The 17714-nt window shown below is 40.8% G+C and overlaps 1 pseudogene; it reads right to left on the reverse strand.

The window, feature by feature from the left end:
• Positions 1-287: 287 nt before the first annotated feature.
• LOC139832561 (uncharacterized) overlaps positions 288-17714 on the reverse strand; it is a 32374-nt pseudogene continuing 14947 nt past the window's right edge.

A 17714-nucleotide genomic window follows, 5' to 3' on the forward strand; every position in this document is an offset into this window, starting at 1 on the left:
CCTCTCCGGCGGAGCTTCTCGAAGATGTCTTAGATGGCAGGCCGTCTTAGACATCTTCGGAAGCTCCGCCAGAGTGAACTCTTCCCGCAAGCAGATATTCAGAACCTATTTTTGCACTAAAGAAAGTTGATCGGGAACAAAATGGAATGCCATGGTTAAACATTGGTCATGGAGAATACATTATTACATAAAATGTTTAAATATCAGCAACATTGCCATGGAGTGGCTTTCTTATGCGTCGTAGCCAGCAAAATTGAATGTGACATTCTTTATAAGGTAGGAACCTTCTACTTGTTTCTACGAGGCCGTAACCATGGTGCATCTTCGTTATTTAACTGCATGCTTGGGTCTTCCTTCATTGCGAAGGGCGGAATTTCATGAAACTTATCATAATCTTCTGACATGTCTGTCTTGTCCTCCACTCCCACGATGTTTCTTTTCCCTGAAAGAACTATGTGACGCTTTGGCTCATCATTTGACGTATCGATGGCAGGCTGAATTTTCTTTTCCGAGGTTTGCTAGACATGTCCTTCACGTAGAAAACCTGAGCCACATCTTTGGCTAGGACGAACGGTTCGTCTCTGTAACCAAGAATGTTCAGATCCACTGTTGTCACTCCGTACCGCTGGTCTACATTTACCCCTCCATTCAGATTGACCCACTTGCACCAAAACAAAGGGACCTTAAAAGAAGGTTGATATCTACGCTCGCTTCTATTCTTGTAGACAGTGTTGGGCCTCCAAGAGCAGAGGTTTGTAGGACAGCAGCAAGTTTCCCTTAAGTGGATCACCCAAGGTTTATCGAACTCAGGGAGGAAGAGGTCAGAGATATTCCTCTCAAGCAACCCTGCAATCACGATACAAGAAGTCTCTTGTGTCCCCAACACACCCAATACACTTGTCAGATGTATAGGTGCACTAGTTCGGCGAAGAGATATTAAAACGCAGATGGTATAAATGAATATGAGCGGTAATATAAATATGCAGCGAGTGATAATGATGAATATGAGTAGTGATAACAATCTGAAATAAATATGGCAGCGAGTAAACATGCAGTGAAACAGTAAATAAGCGGTGATTTCGATATTCGGAAATAAGGCCTAGGGATCCTACTTTCGCTAGTGGACACTCTCAACAATGATCACATAATAAAACTACTCTACACTCTTTTGTTGGATGACAACCACCATTAATTGCGTAGGGCTACGAGAGCACCCTCAAGCCGGAGTTAACAAGCTCCACAACACAGTGTTCATATTTAGATAACCTTAGAGTGCATGATAAACCGTCGCAATTTAGACCGAGAACTAACATAGCGTGCACACTGTCAACTTCAGCTATGAAAGGGGGAATATCGCATCAATAATATCATAGTAAATGTTAACTCCATAATCTACAAGAGATTACAATCATAATCTAGACCAAGAACTAACATGATGCACACACTGTCCACATTACATCATGAAGGAGGAATCGACTACTTTAATAACACCACTAGAGTAGCACATAAATTACTAGTGATACAAAGCTCATCACATAAAGATCACGCGGGAGAGAGAGATGAACCACATCGCTACCGGTAGAGCCCTCAGCCTCGGGGGAGAACTACTCCCTCCTCATCATAGGAGACAGCAACGGCGATGGAGATTGCGGCGGAGTCGATGGAGATGGCTTCCGGGGGCACTTCCCCGTCCCGACAGGGTGCCGGAACAGAGTTCTATCCCCCGATTTGGAGTTTCGCGATGGCGGCGGCGCTCTGGATGGCTTCTGGAGTTTTCGTGGTCTCTGACGATGTTTTTAGGTCGAGGGGGTTTTAATAGGCGAAGAGTCGGAGTCGGAGGCGGAGCGAGGGGGCCACACAACAGGGGGGCGCGCCCCAGGGTCTGGCCGCGCCGCCCTGCTGTGTGGGGCCCTCCTGGCTCCCCTCCGTATGTTCTTCGGTCTTCTGGAAGCTCCCGAGAAAAATAAGATTTTCGGTGTAAATTTCGTCGCATTCCGAGAATATTTCTTTACTAGGATTTCTGAAACCAAAAACAGCAGAAAACAGCAACTGGCGCTTCGGCATCTTGTCAATAGGTTAGTTCCGGAAAATGCATAAAAATGACATATAATGTATATAAAACATGTGAGTATCATCATAAAAGTAGCATGGAACATAAGAAATTATAGATGCGTTTGAGACGCATCAAGCATCCCCAAGCTTAGTTCCTACTCGCCCTCGAGTAGGTAAACGATAACAAAATAATTTCAGAAGTGACATGCTACCATAATCTTGATCAATACTATTTGTAATACTTTGTAGTGAATAAAGTGATTCGAAGCAATGGTAAAGACAATGAATTAAACAAGTGAATCATATAGCAAAGACTTTTCATGAATAGTACTTTCAAGACAAGCATCAATAAGACTTGCATAGGAAAACTCATGAAGCAGTAGATTCTAATAGAAAGTTTTAAAAGCAACACAAAGGAGGATATAAGTCTCAGCAATTGCTTTCAACTTCAACATGTTTATCTCATGGATAATTGTCAACACAAAGTAATATGATGAATGCATATATGTAAGCATGTAGGAATCAATGCACATGGTTAACACAAGTGTTTGCTTCATAGGTGGAGGGAAATAGGTGAACTGACTCAACATAAAAGTAAAAGATAGGCCCTTCGCAGAGGGAAGCAGGGATTGCTATATTTGTGCTAGAGCTTTTTGTTTTGAAATTATAGAAGCAATTTTGTCAATGGTAAATGGTAAATCATCATATTAGTTGTGCAAAAAATGTCTCACAACTCGCAAGCCTCATGCATTGTATACCAATAGTGCCCGCACCTTGCCTTAACGAGCTCGGATTTCCCGCGGATTCTCATTGTATAACATATGTTTTAACCAAGTGTCACAAGGGGTACCTCTATGTCGACTGTACAAATGGTCAAGGAGTCACCTCTTTAGGATCTCTCGCCATCGAGAGTCTCAACTTTTAACCATCCATACCGGCACAACATAGACAACAGACAAATGGGCTCCTCGAATTTAATGCTTTAGGCACTTAATTGCTTTTGTCTCATAAGAGATTTTGAGGATAAGCTACCCATGCTGAAACTTCTACCATGATACATGGCTTCAGTTAGCGGCCCAAGTTCTTCTCTAACAATATGCATACTCAAACCATGTGATCGCGAAAAATCTCCCTTACTTCAGAACAAGACGGACATGCATAGCAACCCACACGATATTCAACCAAGATGTGACAGGTTGATGGCTTTCCCCAGTAGTTCAATGGTTATAGCGAGCAAGCAACTTATGAGAAAGAAGATGCACAAGTTCATATTCAAAACCACAATAGTTTTTTACGCTATTTTCCATGAGCTATATATTGTAAAGGATAAAGGAATAGAAATTTTAAAGGTAGCACTTCAAGAAATTTACTTTGGAATGGCAGAAAAATACCATGTGGTAGGTAGATATGGTGGACACAAGTGGCATAGTTTTTGGCTCAAGGATTTTGGATGCATGAGAAGTATTTCCTCTCGATACAAGGTTTAGGCTAGCAAAGGTTGTTTGAAGCAAACTCAAGCAAGAACCGGTACAGCAAAACTTACATAAAAACATATTGCAAGCATTATAAGACTCTACATTGTCTTCCTTGTTGTTCAAACTTTTACCAGAAAATATCTAGACTTTAGAGGAACGAATCATGCAAATCGAATGTCAACAAGCTCTACGGTGTTTCTTCACTAATGGGTGCAAGGTAAATTATGCAAGAGCTTAAACATAATCTATTTGAGCACTACAATTGCCAAGTATCAAGTTATTCAAAACATTATACCAATTTCCACATGTAGCATTTTCTATTTCCAACCATATATCAATGAACGAAGCAGTTTCACCCTTCGACATGAACAATAAATAATAAAGCTAAGAACACATGTGTTCATATGCAACAGCGGAGCGTGTCTCTCTCCCATATACTGAATACTTGGATCCGATTTTATTCAAACAAAACAAAAACAAAAACAATAAGACGCTCCAAGTAAAATGCATAAGATGTGACGAATAAAAATATAGTTTCACTAGAGGTGACCTGATATATTGTCGATGAAGAAGGGGATGCCAAGCCTTGGGAATCCTCAAGCTTAGATGCTTGAGTCTTCTGAAAATATGTGGGGATGAACCACGGGGGCATCCCCAAGCTTAGATTTTTCACTCTTCTTGACCATATATCATTCTCTTCTATTGACCCTTGAAAACTTCTGCCACACCAAACTCATCGCACACTCATTAGAGGGTTAGTGCAAAATAAAAATACACATATTCAGAGGTGACACAATCATTCTTAACACTTATGGACATTTCTCAAAGCTACTGGAAGTTAACGGAACAAACAAATCCATCATATATAGCCAAACATGCAATGCGAAATAAAAAAGGCAGAATCTGTCAAAACAGAACAGTCCGTGAAGACAATTTTTTTCAAGGCACCAGACTTGCTCAGATGAAAATGCTCAAATTGAATGAAAGTTGCGTACATATCTGAAGATCACGCATGATTTTTTACAGATTTTTCTGAGTTACGAGCTAACTGGAGTGTAAAATTTCGTGACAGTAACAATTCTGCTACTGCACAGTAATCTTCTTATAAGAACAACTTTACTATCAAAGACTTTACTTGGCACAACAATGCGATAAAATAAAGATAAGGAGAGGTTGCTACAGTAGTAACAACTTCCAAGACACAACAAAACAGTAGCATAACAGTAATAAAAACATATTGGGTTGTCTCCCATAAAGCTCTTTCTTTCTAGCCATTAAGATGGGCTCAGCAATTTTAATGATGCACTCGCAAGAAATATGAATTGATGTGAAAGAGAGCATCAAGAAGAAAATATGAAACACATTTGAGTCTAACCCACTTCCTATGCACAGGGGTCTTGTATACAAATAAATTCATGTAGAACAAAGTGACAAGCATAGGAAGATAAAATAAGTGGCACTTGAAAAATTTCAACATATAGAGGGGAAACTTGATATTATTGAGATGCATATAACCATGTTTCCCTCTCTCATAATAACTTTTAGTGGCATCATTAATGAATTCTACAATATAACCATCACTTGAAACATTCTTGTCATGAGTATAAGAAAAACTCTTCTTATTAATAGTAACAGGATCATTATCAAGAATTTGAACATGGTAAACAAGTTGCATATTAAGGGAATTGTTTTTGGCGATTCCATCATGTCTATGACAAGTTTCATAAGGATAATTATAGCTAATGTCATAAAATTCTTTATGATAATTGTCAAAGATTGGAGGCATAATGTCATCATTATTAAAAGAAGCATGAATAGTACTATCACTATGGCAATTATTAACATCATCATTTTCAGAATTAATTTCCCAGAGATTTGCAATATCCAAAGTAGTGTGCTCTTTCAAATCATGATCACTAATGTATGTAAAGGGGATAGGAAGATCATTGTATTCAGATTCATTATCATAATAATCATTAGGAGCAACATACTTACGGTTACCTATTGTTACCTCATACACCCGGGGATATGCCGTTACCACTTTCTTTTTATTTCTCCTCTTCTTCTTCTTTTTCGTCCCCTTCTTCTTCTTCTCTTCCTTCTCATCGTTCCCTTTAGAAGGAAGGGGTTTGAAGGGAGGCTTCTCCACATAACCTGATTTATTTTCAGAAACAATAGAAGAAACTTGGGAGGATTCCTCCTTTTCATTAATAAGTTTAAAACACACAGCTGTCCTATCATATTTTGGCAAAGTGTCATCTTCTAAAATATTTTGTATGTAAGTATTTGTATGGCAATTATTAATGCAATAAGAAAGACACCCATGCAGGACATCATTAATATCAATATCATTCAAATCAAGCAAAGAAATTTTTCTTGATAACTCTTCACACTTCAAAAATAAAGTAAGTTCATCATGCTGATTAGGAGTAATTTCATCATTACAATAAAAATTTGTAGCACTCATGGGGTTTGAATTATCATTGGAGGAGCATTGAAAATTAAAATGACCCACTCTATGGCAAAGTTCACAAATAAAAGGATAGAGGGCACAAACTTTTTCACCAAGATCATCTAAAGCTCTAGACCACTTTCTAGTTTTTTCATTCCAATGATGGATACAATATTCATCTTCAATTTGATTAATTCCACAAGGTCTATGTATTCCACAAAAATTAACATGCTTATAAGAAATAGGAGTTTGAGCATGTTTATTGCAATCATTAACAACAATTCTATTTTCCACGCAAGTATCTTTAAAAGGTTCATGATACTTATCAAAATTCTTCTTAGGCAATTCAAAATGAGAGGCAAAAGCTTTATAAAGATTTGCAGCAACTTGAGAGTCAAGACCATAAATAGCACTTATATTTCAAAATTTATCAGTATTCATAAAAGCTTCAATGCATTCATAATCATAATTTATACCTGACTCTTTACCTTTGTCGTTCTCCCAATCTTCAGTATTTCCCTGGATTCTTTCAAGAAGATCCCATCTAGCTTCAACCTCCTTGCTTGTGAAAGATCCCTCCAAGCAAGCATTTAAATAGTTCTTGTGATGTCCTGAAAGTCTTGCATAAAAATTATTAATAATAACATTACGGGGGAGCTCATGAATGGGAAATTTGAGCATTAGTGACTTCAATCTCCCCCATGCTTGAGAAATACTCTCTCCATCACGAGGATAAAAATTATAAATGGAATTTCTATCAATATGCACTTCATGAGGAGGATAAAATTTAGAATAAAAGAGAGGCACAATATCCTTCCAATGAAGAGAATCTCCATTCTTCAGTAATTTATACCAATGCGCCGCTTTACCAGACAGCGAAAAAGAAAACAGCTTCTTCCTTACTTCATCCATAGAGATACCTACACACTTGAATAACCCGCATAATTCATGCAAAAACAGTAAATGATCTTCAGGATGGACGGTTCCATCCCCCTCATAGCGGTTATCCATAACACGTTCAATAATTTTCATGGGTATCTTGAAAGAAATATTTTCAGTAGGTGGTTTTAAAATATCACAAGCATCATTAGAGATATCGCATATGGGAGATAAAGTATTATCAGAGCAAATTTTCTCCCCTAAAGATGGGAAGCTAAAAAGATCATAAAAACTAGCTTCCCCAAGCTTAGACTTTTCCATAACATTAGCAGTAATTGCATTCATACCAATAACATTGCTACTAGCATGTAAATAAGGTTCCATAGGTTTTTTAATTTTAGCGTCGAATAATTCATGTCTTAACTCAGGAAATAAATTAAAAAGCTCACACATATTTTTGTTGTTTTCTATTATGCCTAACTAGTGAAAATAAAAACAAGAAACAAAAAGATGCAATTGCAGGATCTAAAGGAAATAGCTTCAAGCACTCACACACCGGCAACAGTGCTAGAAAATAGCTTAGTAGACGGAGGATGTGAATACCTTTTACCTTACCTCCCCGGCAACGGCGCCAGAAAATAGCTTGATGTCTACGCTTGCTTCTATTCTTGTAGACAGTGTTGGGCCTCCAAGAGCAGAGGTTTGTAGGACAGCAGCAAGTTTCCCTTAAGTGGATCACCCAAGGTTTATCGAACTCAGGGAGGAAGAGGTCAGAGATATTCCTCTCAAGCAACCCTGCAATCACGATACAAGAAGTCTCTTGTGTCCCCAACACACCCAATACACTTGTCAGATGTATAGGTGCACTAGTTCGGCGAAGAGATATTAAAACGCAGATGGTATAAATGAATATGAGCGGTAATATAAATATGCAGCGAGTGATAATGATGAATATGAGTAGTGATAACAATCTGAAATAAATATGGCAGCGAGTAAACATGCAGTGAAACAGTAAATAAGCGGTGATTTCGATATTCGGAAATAAGGCCTAGGGATCCTACTTTCGCTAGTGGACACTCTCAACAATGATCACATAATAAAACTACTCTACACTCTTTTGTTGGATGACAAACACCATTAATTGCGTAGGGCTACGAGAGCACCCTCAAGCCGGAGTTAACAAGCTCCACAACACAGTGTTCATATTTAGATAACCTTAGAGTGCATGATAAACCGTCGCAATTTAGACCGAGAACTAACATAGCGTGCACACTGTCAACTTCAGCTATGAAAGGGGGAATATCGCATCAATAATATCATAGTAAATGTTAACTCCATAATCTACAAGAGATTACAATCATAATCTAGACCAAGAACTAACATGATGCACACACTATCCACATTACATCATGAAGGAGGAATCGACTACTTTAATAACACCACTAGAGTAGCACATAAATTACTAGTGATACAAAGCTCATCACATAAAGATCACGCGGGAGAGAGAGATGAACCACATCGCTACCGGTAGAGCCCTCAGCCTCGGGGGAGAACTACTCCCTCCTCATCATAGGAGACAGCAACGGCGATGGAGATGGCGGCGGAGTCGATGGAGATGGCTTCCGGGGGCACTTCCCCGTCCCGGCAGGGTGCCGGAACAGAGTTCTGTCCCCCGATTTGGAGTTTCACGATGGCGGCGGCGCTTGATGCGTGTGGTCAGCACGTCCGTTGGGAACCCCAAGAGGAAGGTGTGATGCGCACAGCGGCAAGTTTCCCTCAGTAAGAAACCAAGGTTTAATCGGACCAGTAGGAGTCAAGAAGCACGTTGAAGGTTGATGGCGGCGAGATGTAGTGCGGCGCAACACCAGGGATTCCGGCGCCAACGTGGAACCCGCACAACACAACCAAAGTACTTTGCCCCAACGAAACAGTGAGGTTATCAATCTCACCGGCTTGCTGTAACAAAGGATTAACCGTATTGTGTGGAAGATGATTGTTTGCAGAAAACAGTAGAACAAGTATTGCATATGCTTTAACCAAGTTTCACAAAGGGGTACCTCTATGCTGCCTGTACAAAGGTCTAAGGAGAAAGCTCGCATTTGGATTTCTCGCTTTTGATTATTCTCAACTTAGACATCTATACCGGGACAACATAGACAACAGATAATGGACTCCTCTTTTAATGCTTTAAGCATTCAACAACAATTAATTCTTTTCTCATTAGAGATTTGAGGATGTTTGTCCAAAACTAAAACTTCCACCATGGATCATGGCTTTAGTTAGCGGCCCAATGTTCTTCTCTCACAATATGCATGCTCAAACCATTCAACTCAGTGTAGATCGCCCTTACTCCAGACAAGACGAACATGCATAGCAACTCACATGAAATTCAACAATGAATAGTTGATGGCGTCCCCAGAAACATGGTTATCGCTCAACAAGCAACTTAATAAGAGATAAAGTGCATAAGTACATATTCAATACTACAATAGTTTTTAAGCTATTTGTCCCATGAGCTATATATTGCAAAGGTGAATGATGGAATTTTAAAGGTAGCACTCAAGCAATTTACTTTGGAATGGCGGGAAAATACCATGTAGTAGGTAGGTATGGTGGACACAAATGGCATAGTGGTTGGCTCAAGTATTTTGGATGCATGAGAAGTATTCCCTCTCGATACAAGGTTTAGGCTAGCAAGGCTTATTTGAAACAAACACAAGGATGAACCGGTGCAGCAAAACTCACATAAAAGACATATTGAAAACATTATAAGACTCTACACCGTCTTCCTTGTTGTTCAAACTCAATACTAGAAATTATCTAGACCTTAGAGAAACCAAATATGCAAACCAAATTTTAGCATGCTCTATGTATTTCTTCATTAATGGGTGCAAAGCATATGATGCAAGAGCTTAAACATGAGCACAACAATTGCCAAGTATCACATTATCCAAGACATTTATAGCAATTACTACATGTATCATTTTCCAATTCCAACCATATAACAATTTAACGAAGGAGAAACTTCGCCATGAATACTATGAGTAGAAACCAAGGACATACTTGTCCATATGCTACAGCGGAGTGTGTCTCTCTCCCATAAAGTGAATGCTAGGATCCATTTTATTCAAACAAAACAAAAAACAAAAACAAACCGACGCTCCAAGAAAAAGCACATAAGATGTGATGGAATAAAAATATAGTTTCAGGGGAGGAACCTGATAATGTTGTCGATGAAGAAGGGGATGCCTTGGGAATCCCCAAGCTTAGACGCTTGAGTCTTCTTGATATATGCAGAGGTGAACCACCGGGGCATCCCCAAGCTTAGAGCTTTCACTCTCCTTAATCATGTTGCATCATACTCCTCTCTTGATCCTTGAAAACTTCCTCCACACCAAACTCGAAACAACTCATTAGAGGGTTAGTGCACAATATAAATTGACATATTCAGAGGTGACACAATCATTCTTAACACTTCTGGACATTGCATAATGCTACTGGACATTAGTGGATCAAAGAAATTCATCCAACATAGCGAAAGAGGCAATGCGAAATAAAAGGCAGAATCTGTCAAAACAGAACAGTTCGTATTGACGAATTTTAAAATGGCACCAGACTTGCTCAAATGAAAATGCTCGAATTGAATGAAAGTTGCGTACATATCTGAGGATCATGCACGTAAATTGGCCTAATTTCTATCAACGGCTTAACTTGGCACAACAAAACACAAAACTAAGATAAGGAGAGGTTGCTACAGTAGTAAACAACTTCCAAGACACAAAATAAAAACAAAGTACTGTAGGTAAAAACATGGGTTGTCTCCCATAAGCGCTTTTCTTTAACGCCTTTCAGCTAGGCGCAGAAAGTGTGTATCAAGTATTATCAAAGGGTGGTACTTCTACAGCGGGGTGTGGGCTTTTTTCAACCAGGCATAGTATATTAGATACATAAGTTTTAGCATCTCCCTTTTCATTAGTCTTAGGCGTGCTACTCTCATCAAACAAATTTTCAGGAACAAGCCAAGCATAATTATTTTCTAGTGCATCATTCATAGCTAGGAGCTTACATGGTATTGGTGCTTTGATCTCCCCTCCATCATCAATATTATTAGTGTATCTTATTCTATCCATATCCATCTTTTCAAGGAGACTAACAAAATTAGTAGGAGAACCAAGCATATTAAATTTAGCAAACACCTTTCTAGCTTCTCTTGCTAGACCTCCAAATTCTCTAAGAAGGGTTTCTAATACAAAATCTTTCTTTTCCCCTTCTTCCATATCGCCAAGTGTGAAAAACATGTGTTGGATTATAGGATTAAGATTAACAAATTTAGTTTCCAACAAAGTAACTAAATGCGCAGCAGAACAATTTCATAAGTAGGCGCAAGGTCTACCAAGTGTCTATCTTCAAAATTTTCAATAGTACTAACATGATTGAAAAATTCTTCTATATTATTTCTCCCAACTATAGACCCACGTCCTACCGGTATGTCTTTTGTGGTAAAATTAAAAGGAAACATGATGAAATAAGTAAAGTAAATGCAAGTAACTAATTTTTTTTTTGTGTTTTTGATATAGCAAACAAGATAGCAAATAAAGTAAAACTAGCAACTAATTTTTTTGTATTTTGATTTAGTGCAGCAAACAAATTAGTAAATAAAACTAAGAAAGACAAAAACAAAGTAAAGAGATTGAGAAGTGGAGACTCCCCTTGCAGCGTGTCTTGATCTCCCCGGCAACGGCGCCAGAAATTTGCTTGATGCGTGTGGTTAGCACGTCCGTTGGGAACCCCAAGAGGAAGGTGTGATGCGCACAGCGGCAAGTTTCCCTCAGTAAGAAACCAAGGTTTAATCGGACCAGTAGGAGTCAAGAAGCACGTTGAAGGTTGATGGCGGCGAGATGTAGTGCGGCGCAACACCAGGGATTCCGGCGCCAACGTGGAACCTGCACAACACAACCAAAGTACTTTGCCCCAATGAAACAGTGAGGTTGTCAATCTCACCGGCTTGCTGTAACAAAGGATTAACCGTATTGTGTGGAAGATGATTGTTTGCAGAAAACAGTAGAACAAGTATTGCAGTAGATTGTATTTCAGTAAAGAGAATTGGACCGGGGTCCACAGTTCACTAGAGGTGTCTCTCCCATAAGACGAACAGCATGTTGGGTGAACAAATTACAGTTGGGCAATTGACAAATAAAGAGAGCATGACCATGCACATACATATCATGATGAGTATAGTGAGATTTAATTGGGCATTACGACAAAGTACATAGACCGCCATCCAGCATGCATCTATGCCTAAAAAGTCCACCTTCAAAGTTATCATCCGAACCCCTCCGGTATTAAGTTGCTAACAACAGACAATTGCATTAAGTATTGCGCGTAATGTAACTAGTGACTACATCCTTGAACATAGCACTAATGTTTTATCCCTAGTGGCAACAGCACATCCATAACCTTAGAGGTTCTTGTCACCCCTCAGCATTCACAGAGACATGAACCCACTATCGAGCATAAATACTCCCTCTTGGAGTTACTAGCATCAACTTGGCCAGAGCATCTACTAATAACGGAGAGCATGCAAGATCATAAACAACACATAGATATAACTTTGATAATCAACATAACAAGTATTCTCTATTCATCGGATCCCAACAAACGCAACATATAGAATTACAGATAGATGATCTTGATCATGTTAGGCAGCTCACAAGATCCGACAATGATAGCACAATGGGGAGAAGACAACCATCTAGCTACTGCTATGGACCCATAGTCCAGGGGTAGACTACTCACACATCACACCGGAGGCGACCATGGCGGCGTAGAGTCCTCCGGGAGATGATTCCCCTCTCCGGCAGGGTGCCGGAGGCGATCTCCTGGATCCCCCGAGATGGGATCGGCAGCGGCGGCGTCTGCGGAAGGTTTTCCGTATCGTGGCTCTCGATGCGGGGGTTTCGTCACGGAGGCTATTTGTAGGCGGAAGGGCAGGTCAAGAGGCGGCACGGGGGCCCCACACCACAGGGCCGCGCGGCCAAGGGGGGGCCGCGCCGCCCTATAGTGTGGCCCCTCCGTGGCCCCTCTTCGTCTCTCCTTCGGACTTCTGGAAGCTTCGTGAGAAAATAGGCCCCTGGGCTTTGATTTCGTCCAATTCCGAGAATATTTCCTTACTAGGATTTCTGAAACCAAAAACAGCAGAAAACAGCAACTGGCACTTCGGCATCTTGTTAATAGTTTAGTTCCAGAAAATGCACGAATATGACATAAAGTGTGCATAAAACATGTAGATAACATCAATAATGTGGCATGGAACATAAGAAATTATCGATACGTTGGAGACGTATCAGCGCTCTGGATGGCTTCTGGAGTTTTCGTGGTCTCTGACGATGATTTTAGGTCGAGGGGGTTTTAATAGGCGAAGAGGCGGAGTCGGAGGCGGAGCGAGGGGGCCACACAACAGGGGGGCGCCCCCCAGGGTCTGGCCGCGCCGCCCTGCTGTGTGGGGCCCTCCTGGCTCCCCTCCGTATGTTCTTCGGTCTTCTGGAAGCTCCCGAGAAAAATAAGATTTTCGGTGAAAATTTCGTCGCATTCCGAGAATATTTCTTTACTAGGATTTCTGAAACCAAAAACAGTAGAAAACAGCAACTGGCGCTTCGGCATCTTGTCAATAGGTTAGTTCTGGAAAATGCATAAAAATGACATATAATGTATATAAAACATGTGAGTATCATCATAAAAGTAGCATGGAACATAAGAAATTATAGATGCGTTTGAGACGCATCAAAGGTCCATAATCAAGTTCTCATATCTCGTCTATGTAACCATAGTATGTGTTTCTTTCCCCATTCGTGTCTGTTGCATCAATCCGGACACCACTGTTTTGGTTGCTGCTCTTATTATCTTGATCTCTCGTGTAAAATGTATTCCCATTAATCTCATACCCTTGGAAAGTCAATACAGTAGAAGATGGTGTCTTCGCCAGCAAATACAACTGATATTCAACATTGATGTCATTGATGAGACGTGTTTGCAACCAGCCGCCAAAAGTCGCCATGTGGTCACGTGTAATCTCAGAGTCAGACTTCCGCGGGTGTCGGGACCGTAATATAGCCTTGTGTTCATGGATATACGGGGCCACCAATATGGAACTTTGTAGAACTACGTAGTGTGCTTCAATGTAAGAATGTCCATCCCTACATATTATTGATTTCTTTCCTAGCGTGCCTTTCCCACTTAGTCTCCCCTCATGCCGTGATTCTGGAAGTCAAATCGGCTTAAGTTCAGGAATAAAGTCAACACAGAACCCAATAACCTCCTCTGTCCCATAGCCCTTAGAGATGCTTCCTTCTGGCCTAGCACGGTTATGAACATATTTCTTTAAGACTCCCATGAACCTCTCAAACGGGAACATATTGTGTAGAAACACAGGTCCGAGAACGGAAATCTCTTCGACAAGGTGAACCAGGACATGCGTCATAATGTTGAAGAAAGATGGCGGGAACACCAACTCAAAACTCACAAGACATTGGACCACATCTTTCTGTAACCTTGGCAGCATTTCTAGATTGATTACTTTCTGAGATATTGCATTGAGGAATGCACACAGCTTCACAATGGCTACTCGAACATTTTCCGCAAGAAGCCCCCTCAATGCAACCGGAAGCAATTGCGTCATAATCACGTGGCAGTCATGAGACTTTAGGTTTTGGAATTTTTTCTCGGCCATATTAATGATTCCCTTTATATTCGAAGAGAAGCCAGACGGGACCTTCATACTGTTCAGGCATTCAAAGAAGATTTCCTTCTCTGCTTTCGTAAGAGCGTAGCTGGCAACACGTTTATCCTTCTCGTTCTTCTGTAGAGGCACACTCTTTGGTTCTTTCATACGTCGTTGGTCCTCCCGTGCTTCCGGTGTATCTTTTGTCTTCCCATAAACGCCCAAGAAGCCTAGCAGGTTAACGCAAAGATTCTTCGTCACATGCATCACGTCGATTGAAGATCGGACATCTAATAATTTCCAATAATCCAGCTCCCAAAATATAGATTTCTTCTTCCACATTGGCGCGTGTCCGGTGACTTCATCATTCGGAACAGATTGACCGCCAGGACCCTTTCCGAATATTACTATTTGATCCAAATCTTTGACCAAACCTAATACCTCATCACCATCTGGGAGGACATGATGCGGGCGGTGATCTGCCTGACCTTTATAATGCTTGCCTCTCTTTCTTACGGCATGATGTTTGGGAAGAAATCGACGATGCCCCAGGTACACAATCTTTTTACATTTATCCAAACGTACACTTTCAGTCTGACGTAAACAATGTGTGCATGCATTGTATCCCTTATTTGTCTGCCCTGATATGTTACTAAGAGCAGGACAATCATTGATGGTCACGAAAAGCAACGCTTGTAGGTCAAATTCCTCTTGTTTGTTCTCATCCCACACACGTACACCTGGTGTTCCCCACAACTGTAAAAGTTCATCAACTAGTGGCCTTAGGTACACATCAATGTCGTTGCCGGGTTGCCTCGGGCCTTGGATGAGCACTGGCATCATAATCAACTTTTGCTTCATGCACAACCAAGGAGGAAGGTTATAAATACATAAAGTTACAGGCCAGGTGCTATGACTAGAGCTCTGCTCCCCAAAAGGATTAAATCCATCTGTACTTAGACCAAACCTTATGTTCCTTGCCTCATCTGCAAAGTCCTTGTACTTTCTGTCGATTTTTCTCCACTGCGAACCATCAGCGGGGTGTCTCAACATCCCGTCTTTCTTACGGTCTTCTTTGTGCCATCGCAATAACTTGGCATGCTCTTTATTTCTGAACAGACGTTTCAACCGTGGTATTATAGGAGCATACCACATAACCTTAGCAGGAACCCGCTTCCTCGGGGGCTCGCCCTCAACATCACCAGGATCATCTTTTCTGATCTTATACCGCAGTGCACCACATATCGGGCATTTATTCAAATTCTCGTGCTTCTCACCAAGGTACAGGATGCAGTCATTAATGCATGCATGTATCTTTTGCACCTCTAATCCTAGAGGGCAGAGAACCTTCTTTGCTTCATACGTACTGTTCGGCAATTCGTTATCCTTTGGAAGCCTGCTCTTCATTATTTTGAGTAACTTCTCAAATGCCTTGTCACGTATACCATTCTCTGTCTTCCATTGAAGCAATTCAAGTGTGGCGCCGAGCTTTGTGTTGTCATCTTCGCATGTTGGGTATAATTTCGTTTTGTGATCCTCTAACATGCGCTCCAACTTCTTCTTCTCCTGTACAATATCTGCTTCTCTATGTATATCAACGATGCACCGACGAAGATCATCATCTAAGATGTGCTCATCAACTGGTTCCTCTTCATCTTCATCTCCATCTTCAGCTTCCCCCTTCCAGTATCACCGTATTCAGGGAACATATAGTTGTCATCATCCTCATATTCTTCATCGTTGTCTTCCATTATTACTCCTCTTTCCCCGTGCTTCGTCCAACAATTATAGCTAGGCATGAAACCTTTCCGAAGCAGGTGGCTGTGAATGACTGTCCTTTTAGAGTAAGACTTCTTGTTCTTACAGCCAACACATGGACACCACATAAAACCATTCTCTTTGTTTGACTCAGCCACGTCGAGAAAATTAGTCAGGCCTGAAATGAACTCGGAAGTGCCTCGTTTAGCATACATCCATTGTCAGTTCATCTGCATCATATAATTGATTAAGTCTATCAAAAAAAACATGTCTAATCATAGATATATGACACATGCATATTGTAAAAAAAAAAAGTTTTGCTATAACCTCGATCGATCGGGGAGTAAAGAAATAGGAGAAAGCTTAAGTGCGCCTCTTCATATAAATTTTGCTCTCTCACACATTTCATCAAACACCTTGTGTGCATACAAAGAAAAAAATAGTTAGGACCACCCCTATCACTTGGAAAATGGCCAAAATCTGGGGAGGGGCTGGGTGCTGCGGCCTATATATAGAAAACACTTTAGCCCCGGGCCGTGGGCCAAACCGGAGCCAAAAAGGCTTTCGCCCCGGCCTTTTAGCCCCGGTTTGAGCCACGACCCGGGGCTAAAGCTCTCCACACTGACGCGGCATGTCAGTGCGGTGGACCACAGGGCTTTAGCCCCGGTTCGTGGCTCAAACCGGGGATAAAAGGCCGGGGCGAAAGCCTGCGCGGCGTTCTGGCCGCTCTGCTCGTGGCCAGTGGGGACTTTTGCCCCGGTTCGTGGCACAACCGGGGCTAAAGCCTAAAATCGACCTGGGCCAAAGCCCTCTTTTCTACTAGTGAAAGACCGAAGAAATAAATTTAGAGTACTTAACACTCAGAGAATGTGGAGAAGGAAAATCATTGCTAAACTAAAAAAAGTGAGTAAGAGATTGAATGAATAATTGAGAAGACGGAAGATATTGAGAACGACAGAAGAAGGAAAATGACTACTTGGATTCATCCTCAAAGAACAAAATATACAAAAAGTGGAAACCATGTGTGAATACAAAACAGAATCCAGTTACTGAATAAGAATTAAAAAGATAGATAGTTACAAATCAAATTGAACACTATAGACTGAAGGAAAAGGACTACTTGGAACTCTGAAGAAACACATTGAGAGGGACTGACAAAGCGGAGGACATAGGTGCGCAACCTAGTGACGGAAAGGATTCAAAAAGCCTGAAAACTTCAGTATAAATGCGTAACTAGTGTTGCCTTACATGTATGATTTTCCTCATATTACTGATGTATGATTTATTTGTTGTATTTATGGTACTTGTCAGTAGACTAATAAGCATATTCTCACTCGTTAACCTTGTCTTAACACCGTTTATCTCATCAACGTATGGTAGA

The sequence above is a fragment of the Lolium perenne genome, chromosome 6, assembly GCF_019359855.2.
Source record: "Lolium perenne isolate Kyuss_39 chromosome 6, Kyuss_2.0, whole genome shotgun sequence".
Lineage (NCBI taxonomy): Eukaryota > Viridiplantae > Streptophyta > Magnoliopsida > Poales > Poaceae > Lolium > Lolium perenne.